Source organism: Dreissena polymorpha, chromosome 8 (assembly GCF_020536995.1).
Source record: "Dreissena polymorpha isolate Duluth1 chromosome 8, UMN_Dpol_1.0, whole genome shotgun sequence".
In the NCBI taxonomy this organism is placed as follows: domain Eukaryota; kingdom Metazoa; phylum Mollusca; class Bivalvia; order Myida; family Dreissenidae; genus Dreissena; species Dreissena polymorpha.
The window spans coordinates 100,252,999-100,261,212 of record NC_068362.1 but is presented as its reverse complement, the minus strand read 5'-3'; the positions used below and the strand labels follow the sequence as shown (position 1 = coordinate 100,261,212).

The window sequence follows — 8,214 nt, the reverse complement described above, 5'->3', positions numbered from 1 at the left end:
GACTAAATTAACGAATGATCCAAATGTCATTGATATTATAAAAAGTTGTCATATACCTTTTATTGATAATAGGAGACCAACTAGATTAATTTGTAGAGAAACAAATTTCAATTGTACAGAGAGATCTGTAGTGGAACAAGAATTACAAAAATTGCAAGAACAAAAAGTTATTAAAGAGGTTTCTCATGTTCCAAATGAGTTTCTTTCTCCTATTTTTGTTGTTCCCAAAAAGACACCTGGGGAATATAGACTGATTTTAAACTTAAAAGAGTTAAATAAATATATTGAATATCACCATTTTAAAATGGACACCTTTGAGTCTGCTCTAAAAATGGTACGTCCAGGTTGTTTTATGGCATCTGTTGATCTCAAACATGCTTACTATTCTATTTATATAGCTGAGGAAGATCAAGTAAAACTCAGATTTACATTTTCTGGTCATGTTTATCAATATTGTGCATTACCAAATGGTATTTCTTTTGCCCCGAGAATTTTCACTAAACTTATGAAACCAGTTTTTGCTGCATTGCGAATGCGTGGTCATCCAAATTCTGGTTTTATTGATGATTCTTTACTTCTTGGTGATACATATCAAGAATGTAGACAAAATGTGGTTGACACAGTTTTGTTGATGACTGAACTAGGGTTCATAATCCATGAAACAAAATCGGTTCTAATTCCCACAACAAAAATTACCTTTTTGGGTAATGAAATTGATTCTGAGAAAATGGAAGTATCTTTGCCAGTATCTAAAGTACATACTTTAATCTCAGAGTGTTCAGTTTTGTTTTACAAATCAAAAGCAACAATTCAATCAGTTGCTAGACTTGTAGGTCTCATGGTTTCAAGTTTTTCCGCAGTAGAATATGGCCGTTTGTTTTACCGGAAAATTGAAATTGGTAAAATTCAAGCACTGAATAAAGCGAAAGGTGATTTTTCCAAATTAATGTATATCACATGCGAAATGAAAGTTGAATTGAAATGGTGGATTGATAATTTAAGTTATCAAAAAAGGCTTATTGATCATGGAAATCCTGATTTGTCAATAACCACAGATGCTTCAACACTAGGTTGGGCTGCAAAATGTGATGGCCAAGAAATTGGTGGCAGATGGTCAGTTGTTGAAGCTACACATCACATTAATTATTTGGAATTATTAGCATCATCTTTAGCTGTCAAAGCATTTTGCAAAGAAAAACACCATTTGCATGTAAGAATTTGTTCAGACAACTCTTGTGCTGTAGCATATATTCAAAACATGAGTGGTTGTAAATCACTAGATTGTAATGACTTGGTTCATGATTTGTTGGTTTGGTGTATGAATAAGAATATTTGGCTATCAGCGACTCATATTCCTGGTGTTAGCAATATTGCTGACTTTGGTTCAAGGAATTTTAATGACAATATTGAATGGCAGTTGAATAAGGAAATTTTTTCAAAAATTATTGACAAATGGGGATTACCACAGATTGATATGTTTGCATCTAGGGTAAATACCCAGTTGCCGATCTTTGTTTCATGGAAACCAGATGCAGACGCAAAATATGTAGATGCTTTTTCATGCGACTGGTCAAAATTATTGATGTACATATTTTGTCCTTTCAGTTTGATCGGACGGACTCTGGCGAAGCTCAGGAGGGACAAGGGCGAATGTATTATGATACTTCCACTGTGGCCAACTCAGAACTGGTGGAACAGTTTCTTGGAACTATTGATAGATATTCCGTTAGTGATTCCAGTCGAAAGGACTACACTGATGATAGCCAATACGTCCAAAGTACATCCTTTGGCAGGCAAACTCCAGTTAGTTGTTTCTCGATTATCAGGAAATCCTTTGAAGACAGACAAATTCCAAAACGAGCTGTTGACATCATGCTTGCTTCATGGAAACCTTCCACTCAAAAACAGTACTCGGTATACATTCGAAGATGGTTTTTGTTCTGTAGTAAAAGGGAGATTAATACACTTCAAGTTACTGTGAATGATGTTTTAGATTTTCTTACACAATTATTTGACAGTGGTTTATCATATGACACTATTAATATTGCACGAAGTGCCTTGTCATCATTAGGTTTTTTGTTAGACGGTTTTGTGGTTGGCCAACATCCGTTGATTAAAAGATTTCTCAATGGTGTTTTTAATTTAAGACCATCTAAGGCAAGGTATAAAGATGTTTGGGATGTGAATATAGTGTTGAAGTATTTAAAAAATTTACCTGATGTAAGGTTATTGACATTAAAAAATCTTACATTGAAATTAGCAATGTTGATTGCCCTGACACAAGCTAGCCGAGTTCAGTCCTTAAAGTTATTGACACTTGAGGGCCTTAGGCAAGGTCATAATTCTATTGTGTTACAGTACAGTAACTCTTTAAAACAATGTAAGCCTGGTAGGCGTGTACCATATGTTGAATTAAAGGAATATTTTCCTGATAAAAACATTTGTGTTGTACATACTTTGAGGGAATATATCAAGCGAACAGAACCTTTAAGAAAAGGGGAACAATTGTTATTCATCAGTTATTTGAAACCATACCATGCTGTGACTGCAAGTACTATTAGCCGATGGCTTAAAACAGTTATGCATTTAGCTGGAATTGACATTAACGTTTATAAAGCTCATTCAATAAGAGGTGCATCAACATCCAAAGTTAGTCAGTTTGTACCTTTTAAGGAAATACTATCTGTTGCGGGATGGAATAATGCTACAACGTTCAACCGGTTCTATAATAGAGACATACAACAGCAAAGATCCTTCTCGGATTCTTTATTGGATTCTTCACAATAGGTTGGACAACTACACTGGTATGTAGAAATTTCTACATATGTCATAAATTTTCTCTGTATTGCTTTAAAGTCTCATGTGGTCTCGGAAGTAGTATGACGTAATAGAATCCCCCAAACAAACGAATACTTACCAAGTTGAAGTTTGGTTGGGATTCTATGTAGTCATATATCTACTGAAGAGATCACATGCCCACCCACAGTGTTAGTTATGAAATGTTTTTGTGTATACCCTCCCAGGAAATTGTGCACGGAGGTTGTTCTTAATATCTATAAAGGGTGTTTGTGCTCTATGTTTTCGAAAATTTATGGTTTGAAGCTGTTAAGTACTGATATTATGGTCACGGTTCGGCGCGCATCTCATGTGATCTCTTCATTAGATATATGACTACATAGAATCCCAACCAAACTTCAACTTGGTAAGTATTCGTTTGTTTGGGGGATTTTGACGTATAGCCATGTATCGTTCAGTTTTTTTTTTAAATTTAGTACACAAATAATATGCAGTCGCTTTTAACTCACATATTTTTGAGCACTTCAGATAAATATTCGCAGATGACACTGTTAAACTGGTGTATTAATAAACATTGTAACAAACTAAATTTAACATTATAATAGCATCTGTCATATTCATTTAACAGTTTAATTGATATCATTATTTACATTTACACCTCCTTCCAAAGTTTAGGAGACATTATTGTTGCAAAACTAACAACAATTAAAAAATGTAAATGTTAACGAAATTCAAACGGAATTTTTTAGTCTGGAATATTTGTTGTTTCTTCGATTTGATCATAACCAGGTCGCCTATTGCACATAGGACTCGTTAAACAGCATTTGAAGTATAAAAGCATTACTAAATCTTTATGTTTTGTGAAAAATGTATGTATCGGGCTTTACTGGAAATAAAACCATCTAGTCCGACATCATGTGATTCATGCAAGGCGTCAACCTCCGCGCAGAGATTTGCCTGGAACCAGCATAGCTGAATCCAGTACCGGCCGTTGTAACCAACCACGTGATAATAGCCGGGACACGTGGTACACTTATTTTCCTATTTTTATTTTTACTATTTTAATTTAGTTAATTAATTTTTCATTACGAATCTAAATGTTACAAATTGCATAAGGTTACTAAGGATAGTATTAATTTATGTTTGTTTTACATCAAGTTCAATATCGTGTTTACCTAAATTGATACACAAATAGACATCATATGTAAACGCCACACTAGACGAGGAGAACGCATAAAGTCATCGCCCATCGATTGGTTCACTAATTAGTCATGCCTCTTGGGTAAGCACATGCAGTCCATTAATTGTTGTATACTTTCATGTAAATGACAGGCTAACGTCCATATACGTCCGTTGCATACGTCATATGAAGTCGTTACCTTTGGGTACGTGACTTTGAACAAGTTCCCATCGAAAACTGCACACGTCACCAATGAGTGGTTCGATGTATGTTAATATATTCACTTCAGTAGAGTAACGTACACGTTAGACAACCGAGCAGATAGGTCACACTTACTTGTTGTCGCAGAGCCGTAAGGCCGTTGCAGTTATCTTGTTGTTCAGAATATTTTATGAAGATTGGAAAACGTTGTGTTAGAATTTTATGAGCAAAAATACATCGCAATGAAAGCTGTATTGGACTTGTGCACGTTTTTATGCTACACCGACTATGAGACATACACTAATACACTAGTTTTAAAATATAAAAGTAAATGAATCTAAGTTTTGTGTGATGACAGGCATGGTATCCTCGAGTCACCTGTTTCGGTCGATGGAACAAAGAATCGAACAAAAAAAATCAGGTTAAATACAATAAAGTCGGCAAAAAAATGCATACGTAAAGCAGACTTATTTATAGTCGATTAATTCATTTATCGAGATTGATCGATTGCTTCCCCTTTTTCCATAACACCGAGATTTGGCCATGAAAACATGCGAGGACATTTGAGTACTGCGGCACCTGTTTCGGTCGATTGACTTCAGACCTCAATATTTCGGTCGTCGCAAGTCATATTTAAAACGCAGTACACGTGTAACTGTAACAGGCCTTTTTAAAAGTTCTTCAACCGGCGCTGGCGTATTTTTTCCATATCATCGACAATTTAACAATTTTATACAGTCATGTAATGTCTGTATTCAGAATGACAGAATGACAACATATTAGGAACTATATAGTTAATAGATATATTTCAGGAAAATCATTGCATGTTTTGATTATCTCGTGTGTGAAGGCAAGCCGCATATTCGGAAGCCATGGTCACAACTTCCATCCTCGCGTAGCCAATCTTACACTATCAATAAACTTCAAATGGTTAACAAACATGGCTTCTTCCTCTTGTGACATAACGAGAGAGAGAGTCCCGATGACATAACTTCTGCATCAACTACCCCTAACTCTCTGTCGTAGTGAAGTAGTTTGAACACCAAACTGTATTGCTGCTCTACACACTAATATCTGCTGTTCCTTGGAAGCTCTAAACGCATTTGCCATGTCAGTAGGGGAATACAGCCTGTATTTTGAGCATGACTTGACAGGATAAAAATGAAAATACAGGGCACAAATGGTATTAAGACCAATCTTTGGTTGCCGTATGGGCGTTTAGGGTTCTATCTTCAACCAACACGTTTGGGTTACTGAATATATTATATTTATGATTTAATATCATAAACATACAGGTTGACAGCATGAACGATATGCAAAGAATGACATTCGAAATAATAAGTATACATTTCAATTATATGTAAAATTATGTGTTCCGACGGTAAGATACCAACAGAATTAATACACAAATGCAACTATTAAAACCAAATAAATACAATAATACAACTGACAGACATAAATATAAAAGATGTATAAAATGCATATTTACCTGAATATATTATATTTATGATTTAATATCATAAACATACAGGTTGACAGTGTGAAAGATATGCAATGAATGACATTTAAAATAGTCATTCATGCACACGGATGTGGTTGAGTGAATAAACTCATGCTTGACAAGCAAATTAACGTATAAAAATGTTATAAAAAACAGTTCAACTTTCTACGCAGTCTCTACATACTAAAAACTAATCAGCTACTACAAAAGAACGCTACTAATCCTATTTACAGTTAAAATCTACTCTGTCCAACCATTGGACAATCAGAGCAATGTTTCCTTTAAAAATAATTTACTTCAATATCATTCAGAATAAATATATTTATGAACTAAATACAAATGTATATTTACAACAACGACAATTTAAATACGTCTATAACACATTACTCGAATAATGTTGTACTTAAGCATTTTTCATTATCGTTACATTTGATTACAAGTTCTTTTATAAAACTCAAAGATCACTAAAAGTATTTGTTCAATCACAAGCTGAAGTGCCCTGATTGCATAGTTCTGCTATTTTCTTGTAAGAAAATATAAGAAGATATTTTTTGTTTTATACGTTTTGAACGCCCCTTATACCGCAATTTTATTTTTTAACCTCATGACAGTCACGTGACTTTGACAGCAGACGCCAAAATCTTCCCTCAGCATACTTGGAACTGTCAAGAACGGATTATCTCTATGTTGATGTTCTTTTTATAGAAAGAGAAAAAAAAGAAATATCAAAAATGATCAAAATGTCGATGGTTTCAATTCAGATCGGAATACTTAATTGTTTTGTCCTCATTTTTGATAAACAATGCGAGTAGCCGTCGGTGTTGACACTTGCTATGTACACACAAAACGTTGACTGCATTCGTTACTTGGATAGAGGGCACTCGCAAAAAAATACGAACTACCGAAATAGGTGACCGACCGAAACAGGTTACTGGACGAGAGAATATATAAATTACAACTGTGCGTGGAGATTTGCCAATGCGTAATATTTTATCTAAAGCCGGCTACCAGTCTTAACACCGTTTTTCTCACTCTCTTACACTGCGGTTCATTACATTCGCGTATGTTGAGGCACGAACGACAACTCTGCTAGGAGAATGTGTTTTGCTGTTGTGTTTTTTTTTTGTGTGACCGGTTTAACTTGTGACCGGTTTGACTACTTTAACAACAACAACAATAAATCGTAGCAATGAAATAACTCTCAGACGGACGTCTTTTTCGTGAGAACGACTTAACATGGCAGAATACCAAACAATCCGCCCATTAAACGACATGACACTGACTTCGTTGTGAAATAGATTTGGTAAGTTCGGATTTAAGTAAATCGAGCGATTATTACAATATGATAATATCGTTAGCACCCCACGTGACGCAGTTTAGCGGGAGATCCAATTTCTGTTTGCTTGGAATTTCATAGTGCTAACAGGTGCATACTGTCCTAACGTTTATTTCGATGTTCACTATAGTAAGAGGAAATTGTCTTCGTTATAAGCAATCTCTAAGGTTTAAATAATTAATTAGTTTAAATCAAAGGAAACACTTTATTGACGACGAGAAAAGTTGAACATGAAAACGAAGAAATGTTAGTGATTTTTTTATATAAGGACATGCTGTTCTGAATCCAATGACATAATGCTGGTGGGATCAGCCAATAAAAAACATTTGCGACCAGTGAAAGTGCTGTTTTCTGGGCTTAATAACTGCAATAATTTTGCATTATCTGAGGGACGCCGGCATCGCAGCATTCGATAAAAAGCAACAGCTCATCAGACAGGTTTGCAATGAATGTTTGTACTTAAATGTTAAAATCATATTATCGTGTAAGAACCTGTTATCGAACAGCACCTATTATCAGACGTTTTCTTTTGGTTCTGTAGTGATTTAAGGTCTATTCCAACAGCCTTGCTGTTGAGCTAGCTTTTCAGCGACGCGGTTAGAGTGTCTGACTACCACTCTGGAGGTCGTGGGTTCGATCCCCCATTGAAGCTCCGTATTTTTACAATAATGGCAACGAGGCAAACACAAACTGTGATTCAGAACATGGGTGTGAGCTTTCTAATGGCTGCAAGGAGCCGCTTGTGAAGTGGTCGACACTATAATATAGCAAAAAGTGTCATATGACATGCTGTAGCAGGCATGTCTGGCCTTGAAACATTTCTAATGGCTTCAAGGAGCCGCTTGTGAAGCGGTCGACACTATAATATAGCAAAAAGTTTCATATGACATGCTGTAGCAGGCATGTCTGGCCTTGTAACATTAAGAGGGGGAGGAGTGTAGTGATTTAAGGTCTATTCCAACAGCCTTGCTGTTGAGCTAGCTTTTCAGCAAGCGGTTAAGAGTGTCTGACTACCACTCTGGAGGTCGTGGGTTCGATCCCCCATTGAAGCTCCGTATTTTTACAATAGTTCTGTATGCACATGACATCACATTGATAAACAAATGGTCGCACATGAAGTCCATGACCTACTTGCCTACTTAGCTTGAAACAAATGCGCCGAAAACAGGTTAAAGGAATGTATTTATTGTTATTTACACC

General features: G+C 35.6%; 1 protein-coding gene across 1 annotated transcript in view; it reads left to right on the top strand.

Moving 5' to 3' along the window:
* The first annotated feature begins 6,859 nt into the window (after nucleotides 1-6,859).
* LOC127841431 (outer membrane protein H.8-like) overlaps nucleotides 6,860-8,214 on the top strand; it is a 158,785-nt gene continuing 157,430 nt past the window's right edge. The window contains exon 1 of the mRNA XM_052370254.1: nucleotides 6,860-6,981. The gene's annotated coding sequence lies outside the window, so the exon portion shown is untranslated. The remainder of the gene's footprint in view (nucleotides 6,982-8,214) is intronic.